This window comes from Amblyomma mixtum, chromosome 8, assembly GCF_055824585.1.
Source record: "Amblyomma mixtum isolate Tamu chromosome 8, ASM5582458v1, whole genome shotgun sequence".
NCBI lineage: Eukaryota > Metazoa > Arthropoda > Arachnida > Ixodida > Ixodidae > Amblyomma > Amblyomma mixtum.
In genome coordinates this window covers 106,015,248-106,028,552 of record NC_143019.1, presented here as the reverse complement: position 1 = coordinate 106,028,552, position 13,305 = coordinate 106,015,248, and positions in this window count along the sequence as shown.

Genomic DNA, 13,305 nt, shown 5'->3' with positions numbered 1-13,305 from the left:
CTCATTCCCTCGGCACACGCCGTGTCGGTGAGCGGTGGTGGAGGGGAGAGAGAGCCACGCGCCCAGCGGGGTTTTTACTTCTCCCCCGTTATCCTCGCGCCGGCGAGACGCCGTGCGCGCGGCGGTGTTTTTCTTTGTTTGTTTTGAAAAATGCGCCGAATTTTGTGACACTGCCCCTTCCTTTAAGAATATTGTGCAACAATATTCACAAATCACAAAATTCACGCGCACATGCATGCGCTCACAAACGCACTGGCGAATGCTAAAGTACACACATCAATACAATGAGTTTCCGCATACGTAACTCAATGAAATGTTCACAATGCACTTCAAAACACACTGCAATTGGGCAGTACATTAATACAAGGCTACAAACATGGAGCACGCAAGTACAAGGCACACGTTCGCCTATACTTCCAGGTTTGGCCTGCACAGCGGGCTCGGAGAAATACTGTTTGCTTTAAGCTTTCAGTAGCGCTTTTAATTCGCTTTCGCAAGCGGCTGCGGCTTTTCTTCCTGTCATGGGTTCGGCTCTTTTTCCTGCCTCTACAGCGGTTTCTCTTCTTTACGCGGTTTTGGCTCCGGTTCCTACTCGTACGGCCCTCTGTGTTTCTGCTTAAACTTCGAGCCCTTCTTCCTTTCCTGCGGTTGGCGCGTCTGCTGCGAATAAATTTAACGCCAGTTCGCTCCTGACGGCTCCGCTTCTCATGTTCTTCTTGGCTTGCGCTCTTCTGTTTGCGTTTGCGCCTCCAGACGGTGTCCTTGCTGAACGCTGGGCTCGTTCGTGTGAACTTCTTTTTCACTTTGCTGCGATGCTCGTGCAGTTCGCTTGCCTCCCGCTGAGCTGTCTTCAGCTTGGTTCTCTTCTTGTCCATTCTCTTCCTGAATTTTCTCCAGGGCTTGTCCGGTTCGATTTCACCTTTATCATCAGTGCTGGACTCGGTTTTCTCTCTTTTTACTTTCTTCCAGACTTCTCTACGGGGCCCGCCCGTTTCATTTTCATACGCATCATCCGAGATGTGTTTTCCCGATGAAGCCACTGGTTCGGGCCCTTTCTGTTCTTCATGGGCTGAGGTTTCTTCTCGGATACCCGTTTTCTTCTTTTTCCTCTTCCTGTCCTTGCTTCGTGCACCGTGCTCGAAACACGGCTCAGGATTCTTTGGAGAGTAATTTTCCTCACTGATTCCTTCCATCAGTTGGTCACTTACTGTGCAGCCGTATAAAGGCTTTCCTTCGACTGCACTCACTCCTTCCTCATAGGCAAAAATTACCTCACCTTTTTCAAAGGCACAAATTTTCTCGCCTTCCTCATAGGCAACGGCCTCCTCGCTGCTCGAGGGTTCTCTCGGAAAGGTTTCCGTGTTTTCTGTGGGTACACTCTCCTCCACTATTACTACGTCTGAGCTTTCACACTCAGTGCCTTTTGACCGCTGTTCCTCATGGTCCCTACTGCAATCCTCAGGCGTGCTGCTCAGTGATATGTCGCAGGAGCTCGAGATTCTTTCGTCGTCTTGAGGCAACTTCTTTAAGGCACACTCTGACTGAGGCGTCAGGCTGGCCTTCTCCACAGTGCCTACTACCTGAGCGATAGCTACACTTTCAACTCCGTGAGGAAGCGACACTCCGGTCTGTTCTTCGCTCTCTATAATTTCAGTTGCAGGAACAAGCTGTTCCAAAACCTCACTCTCACTAGTGGAGCTAATCACAATCTCTTCTGTGGTTGCCACCGAGTCAGTCTCGCTATTACTGCACATGTTTTTGCTATAGACTAACAAATGACACTCCGCTTCCTCAACCTCCGCTTGTGCTTGCGCCGCCGTCTCTACCGTATACCTATCGCCTACCGACCTTTCTTCCGCATGGGGAGCGACGGACCCGTCAACCACATCGGTGGCCCATATTTCTGGGTCATTCGGCGATCTCGCGCCCTTGATGTTACCCAGGATGACGTCATACAGCAGGCGCTCCATGCACAGCGCTGTCACTTCTCCGGTGAAGTACGGAGTGTTCACGTGCACTCTGGCTTCATGTAACAGCCGAGCGGAACCATCCAAGAAATACACAGGGCTCATTTCTCCAGTAAGTTCGTCATCGCTAACCAATTCCCTTTTGATGAAGACTCCGGTGCTTCCTGTGCTTCTCAGAATCGAAAACGACTTTCCTCGAATTTTGCCATCAAGGACCGGCATTGCCTCAGTTAGAGACCCTGGTCTGACGCACGTAACCGTGCATAACACTGGAGGTTTCTCCCAGTACGCCTGCTCTACGCAGTTGGCCCTAAAGTCTTCCTCCTCACTGTCGTACAAAGAGCCACATGGTTGTGATACCTGTGGGACCGTCTTTTCAAGGCTAGGACACGCCGCTACTTTGTGCCCCTCATCTCCACACTTGAAGCAGACAAGCATTCTTTTACTCACTAAGTTGCTACGGCAATCCGAGGCGTTGTGGCCTATCTTCTTGCACCGGTAGAATTTAGGCTTGGGCTCTGGCACTCTACCACTCTTGCCCCTTCTTTTGGATAGAGCTTTGAGCTGAAGCTCGCTCTTATTCCTCATTTCATCCCTCATGAGAATCGCATTCCCTAGATGAATTTCGCCTTCTCGTTTCAATTCGAATTTCTCTGCCTCTCTTCGGGCACTTTTCCTTTCTCTCTGCGCTTCTTCACGCGCTTTCTTACTGGCTGCTCGAGCCAATTCTCTTCCTCTCTCAGCGGCTTCTCTAGCCATCTCTCTTTGCCTCTTCTCGTTCTCTTTTCGTTCTCTCTCTCTTCCTTCTATTTCTTGGTTCACCCAATCCGCAATCTTGGATTCTTCCAGGCCCAGCTGACGACCCAACTTCACAATATCTCTTAGATCCATTTTGGAGTCTCAGCTGTTCAAGCCTCGAGCATAGCTCAACTCGGGGAACCGTATCTAACCGCCTCTGCGCGGCACCTCACAATGTTGCTCTGCTGCTAACACTCGTTTACGACCTCTTCGTAAACTCTTTCCGACCCTTTCTCCGTTCTCTGTGCTTACAAACACCAAACGTCCTGTCGCGAACGCCAGAATATATTGTCACCCCCACTTCGCGCACTTTTACGTGGGAAGGTCCCAGACACCCTTAGAGCGTGTGGGGGTAGCGGTCTCGGACTCGAAGGAGATGCCCTCGACTCAGCGTGGCAAACTCAGCGGAGACCAGCTACTAAGTGAAAAGAGGTTTTTGGGCGTTCGGTACCCAGCTTTCGCTGGTCGCAAGCCAGAGAATGGGTCGGAGCCAAAGGTTCACAAACAAAACAAAGTTTATACAGCTAAGAGACGATACAGAGGATTTCACAATCACTAGTACAAACATATACAAAGTGATTATCAAAACAATGCAACTCGTGCAAAGTTAAACTCGAGAGAGAATACAATACAGAGGAAATATTGCACCTAAAGTGCACTAACACACGAGAGAGAGGTAAACAAACAAAACACAATTTGTTCACCGGGCACTGCGGCAGTCCGACGACCAGAGTTCCACGACGATGCCGTCCCGCAGACTGGCGAACATTGCCTCGTTGGTCCGATGCTGGCCGAGTGGTGTTTACCCGCGAGTCGAACGGGCGCGCTTCGATGAAGCTTAAACGGCGGTCCGGACTGACTTGACAGCGGTCAACGTCCTTCTTTATAGGCTCGCTCTCCCGTCTGTTTGTTCTACGCGCCAAAGTAGGCGCGCACATACACGCAGCATCTCCCGTGTAGTTTCCCTTCCTTTCTCTCACCGGCCGCGCGTCCTCATTGGTTAAAGACAGGAGTCGTTTCGCGAAGCTTCCAGCGTATTCTAGCGTGGCGCCGTCGCCGACGTCAGAGTGCAGAGGAGGGGGACATGTATTAGCGCTCGCAAGGCTTCCCCCTCTTCCCCCGGTTAACAGTAGAAACGACTCGCACGTTCTAGAGAAATCGGCGTGGATGACTCATTCCCTCGGCACACGCCGTGTCGGTGAGCGGTGGTGGAGGGGAGAGAGAGCCACGCGCCCAGCGGGGGTTTTACTTCTCCCCCGTTCGCCTCGCGCCGGCGAAACGCCGTGCGCGCGGCGGTGTTTTTCTTTGTTTGTTTTGAAAAATGCGCCGAATTTTGTGACAACGATGCATCAATGATAGACTGCGTGAGCATGCAAAAGATATCGAGAACAAGTCTCGCAGGAACCATCTTGCTGTGCACTGTGCTGAGTGTCAAGATTGCGAAGCGCACCTCAATCGTACCACTGTCATCGCCAGTTATAAAGATGAGGCCACAAGGCTCATTTCGGAGGCTTGCCATATCAAAAAGCTTGGTAAAACCTGTATCAGCAGCCTATTGATAAATCTACTATCAAAGGAACTTGCGTATCTTAATAAGTGACGTGCCTTTTTTCAGTCAAGTTGTGTGGTTGTGCGGTATCTTTCTCTCATGCTTATTTTGTGCTTTCACTCGTGCCATTTTATTTATATGTTGCCTCACCTGTAGCAATAAACCATTTGGTTGTTAGTCAGCGCTGGGGTTTTGTCCTTCTTGTGTCTCGTCTTTGATTGCGCTGTTTTTCCAATTCGTAAAACATGTACCAACCAGCCCGTATTTGCCCTCTTCTGGAATTCACTTTTCAGAGCGTTTAGCGCTAAGACGCGAATTGAAACACTGATATCGCACTGGCAACGTTAGGGAGGTACCAGGAGCCATGGCGTTCGAGCGAACCACTTTTACTGATTCGGAACAAGTGGAGAAAATACGCGGCCGATACTATTCCAGATGAAAGCGGCATACAGGAGTTCAGAGAGCACCAGACTCTTGTAGGTAAATTGCGCAACATGTTGTACTAATTAATGCTCGGCACGCACTTGCTATGATGCCACGTAGGTTCAAACACATATCCTTGACTCCCAGCCTGTGAGGCGAAACGCGCAACTGCTCCAGTTGCACGTATAAATCACGAACTGAGACACCCTTGTGATGGCGTGCTTTTGAAACAGCCCAGGAGAATGCATTGTTCTCCGTGTAGAAAGTCGGCCTGCAGTCAAGATGAACAGCGCCAACCTGTTAGCTACACTGCCCAAGAAACGGATAAGGACTGTTTCAACAGAACGATTTTCTCGAATGCCAGTCATGGCTAACAGACGGTAGGCCTGTACTTTCCGGCGGCAGTGCGTACTGCCGCTTGAACAACTGAGACTATCACAGCCTCCTTCCAAGCGAAAGGAAAATTCCGAAGGCCGATTGATGCTCTAAATCTATCAACATATGTACTTCATCCTTTCGGAAACTTTGCTTTCTTCGGCATAGATTAAAAGGTGCCCCTTCTAGTGCAAAGCTTCTAGCCTACACATTCATCATCAGACTGAAACTTGAGTACGCATGCACCATCTGGGACCCTTACACGAAACATAACATTGAGGCACTGCAATGATCCAGCGAAAGTGTGTTAGATTCATCTTTATAAATATCGTTCTACTGACTCTCCAACCACTCTTATGGCACAAAACAACATACAGACATTGCAAAAACGAAGACAAATTCAGCGATTGAAATTTCTTTCCCTACTCAAAAATAACAAACTCTCCATGAGCCCAGATTTATTTCTTAAACCGATCACAACGCGACTAGCACGACGTCGTCACACGGAATCACTAACACCTTACAGCGCTAGAATCAATGCTTTTAAATACTCATTTTTTCCTCACAAAATAACTCAATGGAATGAACTCCCGCCTGAGGTTGTAAACAGCATCGATGCCATTAACAAAATTGCTTATTGATAATTGCTGAGTTGTTTTTTTTTCCTTGTTCTTTACTTCTGTGGCTGTTGGCTTCTTTCATATTTATAACGAGCCCCTCATTCCCCTCCCCTTGTTTGCTTAATTACTTAGCGAGGGCCTCGGTTCTGGCAGCCTTGATGCCATAGGAAGCATAAGAGGGTTCTCACGCAGCTTCCACCCTCTCCGTTCGATGAAGTTCTACGTCACACCTGCGGTAACTCAGGACGTTCTACGTCCGCCGCTTATGAACGTGAGTGGCGCTGGTGAACACTCTCAAGGTTAGGTTACTTGTAAACATAAATACCCCCGAAAACAGAAGATTTGACAGCCGTCGCCGTAGCTCAGAGGTAGAGCACCGGACGCGTAATTCGGAGGTCGTGGGTTCGGATCCCACCGGCGGCATGTGGTTGTTTTTTCTTCTGCTTTTCTAATAAATTAGCTTTAAGCGATAACATATTCAGTAATATTCTAAATTGGTCAACACCACAAAATAAATAAATAAACTAAAAAAAACCCTCTGCCCCTTGGTTTCTGTGGCTGTTGGCTCCTTTCATATGTTCTATTACTGTTATGTTAGTTTCTTGCTATGTAATCTGCCGCGCCTCTTTTTTTGTGCTCTTGCCCCTCCTGCTTGGACCCATCTTAGGGTCTGCAGTATTCTGTAAATAAATAAAATAAATAAAGATAAATAGTGGGGAAGACGCTAATACATCTCAGAAGCCATTTAATACGGAAAAAAGAACGGCATGTACGTTTTGAGATGTTTTTGGTGGCTGACTCTGAGTAGTGGGAGTAATATTTCTAAATTCTAGGCTTCATTACGGAGCATGTGCCGATGGTCTGCACTGCAATAGCACTATTGCGATTCCTGGCGAATACAGGCGAGAAATGTGATGGAAGCATTTCACAGATACCGGCTGCGCCGGTGACGTAACCAGCATTCGACTGCAAAGGAAGCGGAAAGTCGTCCACGTGTTTCTCCCGATAGCGAAGCTGCCGGAAATCCTTGTGATGTCCCCTACCGCCGTTCGTCAACAAATAGAGATAGCAGTTCTCGTTTTATCCTAGTTTTTTTTTAATGCGAAGCCGTTACTAGTCCCATTACCACAAACGACGGTGGCGTGTGAGTGTGCCCATGCTAGCAGATGACACAAAACTCCAGCTAAAGAAAAATAGACTGACGGAATCAAGCGGCCGTGTGACGCACACAGCAAGGCCAGAACCGCAACTTCAGACAACCAAATAAAGTTCATTCATCGATTTACCTTGTTAACGTCGTCGTTCACGTATTTTTGAAAATTATGCAGGAGATATCCGTGAATTACGCACTAGGGAGCTATTTGTGAAGCATGACATGATCCCGGCCAACCAAATATACTTGTATAAAATAATTCTACAGATACACGCCACACACATATACAAAGATATCGGCGTAGCAGTTGATCACCGGCACGGTTTCAGACATCACAGAAGGTGGCTTCTGAAAGATAGAACAAACTACGGTAAACAGTCATTGACGTACCAAGCATTCAATACTCTAAATAAACACGAAGGCATAATAAATTGGACAGATAGCCCTGCTAAATTAAAAAGAATGTACAGGACTTTCCTTATGGCAACCGCATGCGTTATGTAGATTGCTCCATACTGTTTTTATTATATTATGAGCTTTTCTCTCTGATTTACTGTTTTTCTGTTTTGTACGAAGTGCGTACTGCAGCAACAGTGCTCACTGAATACCTGTAATGCGCGGTAATGTTTACGAAGTTTTTCTGGGCATATCATTTCTTTCGTTAACTGTGTTTATTTATTTATTTGAAAATACTGTTGGCCGTGAGGCCGTTACAGTGATGGGGCGTGACACTTGGAAAGCAAAAAGGTTTCGACGATTATACAAAAATACAAAGTGAATCTTCATCTATACAATCATTTCTTACCGCGTAATGTTTCACTTTTTATACAGAAGCAGTGTTAATAAATATTAACTTGAAAAACAGTTATTTCACACAGAAAAGGAAAAAAATAACAACAAAAATTTCTACATTCCCGGCCTTCACCTTAGGTGAGTTGATTAGGCGTATGACACACACACACAAAAAAAAGAAGAAAAAAAAACTTTTTAGTGCGAAGTTGAGATAGCTTTTTCGAAAGTTGTTAATGTACTGGACTGTAAGAGAGATGCTGGTAAATTATTCCATTCTGCTATCGTCTTCGGAAAATAAGAATTAGCATACACATTAATGCGTGGGTTCGGGGTTTGGTAACAGTATTCATTGCTTGCTCTGAGATGTCTAAGTTGTTTTGGGACCAAGTAATGGGAGCTATTGATATTGAAGGACTTTCTTGAGAGCTGAAATAAAAATTTTAGTCTGGTTACTCGGCGACGTTCGGCTAGAGGTGGTAAATTGAGAATACACAACATCTCTGTTACAGAATCAGTACGTGCATATCTGGACAGTATGAATCGAGCTGCTCTTCTTTGCACACTTTCAAGTTTTTTTATCAAGCCACTTTCTACAGGATCCCATATAATGCAGGCATATTGTAATGTTGGTCGTACATAAGTTAAATAGGCAGCTAGCTTGGCAGACTGTGAGGCCAGTTTCAATCTTCGGCGCAAAAACCAGAGTTTCTTTTCAGCGGCTGAACAGATTTTTAGTACATGATTTTTCCAGCTTAGATCTCTAGAAATGAGGACTCCCAGGTATTTAAGTGTTTCCACTGTGGTAAGTGCGGTAGATCCTAGCGTATAACAGTACTCATGAACATGGTTGGTCCTGTTCGTGACGCGTAAAACTACTGTTTTCTCTTCGTTGATTTTCATTTTCCACCATTGGCACCATTTTTCGACAGCTACGAGAGCATCATTAAGCGCTTTTTGATTATCTGTATTATTTATACAACAGTAGAGCAGGCAGTTGTCAACGAAAAGTCTCACTGTTACATCTTTATGTTACATCAATATGGGAAGCAATGTCGTTAAATATAGATTGAAAATAAAACGGTACCCAAGACGGACCCCTGGGGTATACCGGAGGTTACGTTTAATAATTCTGATTTACTACCATTGATTTCGACAAATTGAGTTCTTCCGCTTAGATAAGCTGATATCCAGTGCACGATTTTATGATTAATACCCATTAATAGTAATTTGTTAATTAAATCACTATGTTGGACCCTGTCAAAAGCCTTCGAAAGGTCAAGGCATATTGCATCGATTTGTTGCTTGTCGTTCAGAGCCTTCGCGAAGTCATTAACGGTCTCTACTAGTTGTGTTACAGTAGACAACTGTTGCCGAAAACCATGCTGATTTGAAAAAAAAGCTTTTGTTGATTCAAGATGTGTATAGATTGCCTTTGATATTACGTGCTCTAGAAGTCTGCAACAAACGCAAGTTAAAGAGATTGGCCTGTAATTTTCAACTGTCTGCCGGTTCCCAGTTTTGTGTACTGGGATCACTTTAGCGGTAAGCCAGTCATTTGGGATCTGTTTCTGTTCGAGTGAGGTTTTGAATATAATAATCAGATAATGGGTTACCCATTCCGCATACCTGCGTAAAAAGGTGTTTGGTATGCTGTCCGGTCCAACAGACTTTTTTACGTTTATATTTAGTACAAGAGATAACACGCCTTCATAAGTGAGCTCAATATCTGGCATTGTTGATTCTTGTATTTGTGACGACAAATTCGATGACACAGTGTTTGTTGCTGGGGTGGTAAACACAGACTGAAAAAACTTATTATGAGCGGTCGCAATCACAGAAGAATCGGTAATCACCTGATCGCCGATAACAATGCTATATGAGTTGTTATCCCGCTGGGACAAGTGACGCCAAAATCGATGGGGAGAAGATTTCATGTAATTAGTTAATGTCACATCATAATACTTTGTTTTGGCTTCTCTCAGCATTTTTCGTAAAAGGCTTGATAAGTGAGAGATTAAGCTATAATTTTTTGACATTTTCTTTCTTTGACGATTAATTCTTCGTTTTAAATGGATGATATCACGCGAAATACACGGATTATGTTTGTTTCTTTTCTTTCGTTTTGTTGGAATGTATGAGCTAACACAGTGGAAAACTATGTCCTTGAATCTTAACCACATGGTATTGACGTCACCTTCTTCTTTAAAACTGTCCAAGGAAAAAGATAGGTGGTCGATAATACTGGTATCATCCGCTTTATCAAAATCAGGTACATGAACGACTCTCTCTTTTAGCCTTTCAAATCCAGGCTGCGCATTTATCTGTATAAAAACAAGTTTGTGATCGGACACACCTTCATCGACATTTACTTCATAGTTGTCGATGCGCCCGTCTAGGAACACCAAGTCCAACGTTGATTTAACAGTGCCTGCTACACGTGTATTCTCAGTCACCGCCTGTGTTAAGTCGTTGTTAAAGGCAATATCCAGAGGAGCAAGTCACTGCGTTCGGTTTCTCTTGAGTTATTTGACAAAGTATTCCGGTCAATGCCTGCTAGATTAAAATCTCCGGAAAGGATCAGCTTATGCTTTCTCGGCTTCACGTGTTCTAGGTAACACTGCAATTTTTCTATGTACGAAACTGGTGCATTTGGAGGCCTATAGAGCGCTGCTACAAGATAAGAAGTTTTATCTAAATTTATCTGGCACCAAACACTTTCGTGATCTGGGATACCGTGGACGCGTGTGAATTGAATGCCTTCTTTTATGATTATTGCGACGCCCCCGCCTCGAGTTTCCCGGTCGTTACGAACTATGCTGTAGCCTGGAGGTACCAGCTCGCTATCTGCTATTTCCGGGCGTAACCAGGTTTCACTGACGGTAACTACGTGTGGATCATAATTAACTAATAAGTACTCTAAATCACCAGTTTTATTGACCAGGCTCCTAGCGTTCAGATTTATTAGTCGAAAGGACGTTAATTGCTGGTTTGCCTGAATTCATTCCTGTTCCCGCACAGGTGGACGTTTTCTGGTACCACGAATTTTACTTCGGCACTCATTGCACTCATCCCAGAAGAAAACCTCGCCGTTTATAACCAGTTTATTATATTCAAGTCGCACTTTTTGTCCTTCGTCTCGATCTTTCTTGGCAGAATCCCACAGCTGTTTGCGTTTATGTTGTGTTTCTTTGCAAAAGTTGTCGCCAATGGAAATACCAGTTCCTTTTAGTTTCTTACAGTTATGTGCAGTATTGCTTGCTTTTTTTCACCTTCTATGTTAAGTGCACCGTTTTGCGACGCTGTACGAGCCAAACGGGTGCAGAGACTTCGTCAGGCTATATTAGCCTTCTGGCTTTGTCTCCGTAGGAAATGCTCTGAAATAAAATGTTTTTGATTGATTGACATATAATCACCAATGGCCGAGCTTCATGTGGAGCCAGTTTTCTTGGCAACATTCGCACCAAAACTGTGACGCAACGGTTCGTTTTACCTAATTCACTGGGTGTCGTAAGATTTTTTGTTACATATATAACACACATGTGCTAGTGAAGTTCTAGGAGAGTTTGAGACAAGGATTCGAACCGATGGTATATGCACCTTCAATAGTATGGCTTGCCGGACTCTACCCTTTCCCTTATGGCCAGGTTGAGGTGTCCACTGAGGTGTGAGCCAGTTGCTGCGCCATTTCCTTGCCTAAAAATGAAATTTTGTATGAAATTATGATGCAACCGCTCGTCGTTCAGCGTTATGGGTGGTGTGTGGGGGTGGCTGTCAGTGCAGCCAAGGATAGTAACGCATTTGCGTTCCCGCAAGTAAGCAGTCTTAAGCGTAATAAGGGAGTAATTACTCATTGGCATCCACCCAAGCGCAGCCAAACGGCTACAAAGGAAACCTATACTGTTTTCTCAGAAACTTCGTAGTTAAAGAAAAATTCGTCCTGGTCCGGGGTTCGAACCCGGGACCACCGCTACACCGGAGCAGTCGCTCTACCAACTGAGCTAACCGGTTAGGCAAGCTTATGGTAGGGCGAGAGCGAATTGATCAATAACTCGAAGTGGGAACAGTGTTGGTCAAATGTTTAGGGGAAACCCCCAAGGTGGAGTAAATTTGTAATAGGGGAGTAATTACTCATTGGCATCCACCCAAGCGCAGTCATACGGCTACAAAGGAAAGCTATACAGTTTTCTCAGAAACTTCGTAGTTAAAGAAAAATTCGTCCTGGTCCGGGGTTCGAACCCGGGACCACCGCTACACCGGAGCAGTCGCTCTACCAACTGAGCTAACCGGGTAGGCAAGCTTATGGTAGGGCGAGAGCGAATTGATCAATAACTTTTTTTTTCTTTAACTACGAAGTTTCTGAGAAAACATGTATAGTTTTCCTTTGTAGCCGTATGGCTGTGCTTGGGTGGATGCCAATGAGTAATTACTCCCTTATTACAAATTTACTCCACCTTGGGGGTTTCCCCTAAACATTTGACCAACAGTCTTAAGCGTATCTGCCGAATTTCGTAGCGACCAACATTGGCCGTATTCTCGCCGTTTCGCTGTGGCCGGTGGCCAAACCGCGAGCTGAGCCGTTGCCTAGCAACCGCCGCAGCTAGAAGCACGGCTCGCCACGCCGTCAGGCATGATTGACGTCAGTGGAGGAGCCGATGAAACCGCGTTGCAACAACAGAAGGAGGAGCCGGCGTTGCATTTTATATATAGAAGGGGCGGCTTGGTGCGATTCGTCGCAGATATGGAAAGTGAGCCGGAGCTATGGAAAGTGATATGGAAAGAGATATGGAAAGTGAGCCGCTCCTCCGTCCTGACTGTGAGGCAGGCTTTCTGTACCTGGGTCAATGCCTCCCACAAATGACGCAAATGATCATCCCAGCTGTGCGAGAAAACCGCTATGTCATAGAGGTGAGGAAGCGCAAAGTCTTCCGTCCCCCCCCCCCCCCCCCCCCCCCCCTGAGAACACGATCCATTAAGCAGGACAAGCAAAAGGGGGTGTTTTTTAGCCCAAAGCCAAGCGGTCAGAAAGTAGACAGGGGCGAGATAAACGCCGCGTAACGGCTCGCTCGTTCTATCAGGTGTACTTGCCGGGATACCCGCGTTAAGTCAAGGGTTGACACATAGGCTGCCTGGCCAACAGTCTCCACTCTTTCGTATAAATTAGGAATTCGATACATCTGGTCGCTTGTTATGATATTTAGCCGGTGGTAAATAATGTAAGGTCTCGGATCCTTGCCAGGCACCTGCACTAGCACGAGAGGAGACGCGTATACACTTTCTGATGGAACAATAATTCCCAGCTCTAGCATCCGTTTATTTCACAAGCTAAAATTTCCTTCTGCTGCGGCGAGACTCGATACGGGATAGAGCGAATGGCTTGGTGTGATATTAGTTCAATGTCGTGTTCTATCAAATCAGTCCTCCCTGACTGGTCCGAAAAAACAACCTGGAACTCGTACAGTAGTCTCTCCAGGTCTTCCTGTTTTTGTGCGCTCACGCTCTCCACTGCACGAATCCTCTCGAGCAGGTTTTTTAAGGGGTGTGATTCGGCCTCGCCCCCTGAAAACACAAATTCTGTCTCCACTTCTTTCTGTACATTTAGTGCAAGGTGGACAATGGCTTCACGTTCCT